The following is an 896-nucleotide window of genomic DNA, read 5'->3' as shown; positions in this document are numbered from 1 at the left end:
TGTGGAGACTTCGCTTTTGTAGGACTTTTCTATTTGCTCCCCTTGGAACTATTGTTGTCTTGTGGTTTCTTCTCTCGATAACTGTTTTCTAACTTATGCAGAATAGCAGACCCACTTAAACAGATATGTTTCACTAAATTTTCATTTTCAAAAAACGTACGTGAAGTAGATGAACGAGCTTAAATGCGATCTCAATTTAGGCCATGGTTTCGAGGGTTTTACGTAACTTTTATCGGTATTTTTTCGTTCACTGACATAACGTTACGAAAACCTGTCAAATATAACGTTACCATCAGAACCAAAGTTACGGTCCATAACAGTACCGAGGAGGTTGAACAACACCAGTAATAAATGACTTGTAAATTTATGTGAAAATTATGGTAAATTCAGCATACTCCAGCGATTTTTAGAAATAGAGTTGTAACGTTACACAAAAGACAAAAAATTCCAAACAATAACGTTACAACTTGGAACATTTTGTACAAAGTTATAACGTTAACGATGCCTGAATAAAACAAATCTTCATTCCTTTCATGGTTACATATAAATTGTAATGTATACTGTACCATAACATCTAACACAGAGCCGATAGATTAGACTGGGCACATAATGAAAAACCATTTTCCAAAGAGAAAATTTATTTACTACGGGAAAACTGTCACAGCCCGGATTGGTCGATTTAAATCCTTATGCACCGCCCACAAAATGATTTTCTCACAATTTTCATCTTCACCCCTAGCAAATATAACTTCTCCATACAACGAGAGACGCGAGCTATATATGCGTGCAAGTTTGCAACACGTAAACGACAAAATGTGATAGGAAATCGGATATAACAACAACCCTCCTCTCTCCTGCTAAAACATGTATGCTTTATACACACATCAGTGTATTTA

Source organism: Bradysia coprophila, unplaced genomic scaffold (genome assembly GCF_014529535.1).
Source record: "Bradysia coprophila strain Holo2 unplaced genomic scaffold, BU_Bcop_v1 contig_229, whole genome shotgun sequence".
Classification (NCBI taxonomy): domain Eukaryota; kingdom Metazoa; phylum Arthropoda; class Insecta; order Diptera; family Sciaridae; genus Bradysia; species Bradysia coprophila.
Note: the sequence above shows the minus strand (reverse complement) of the source record.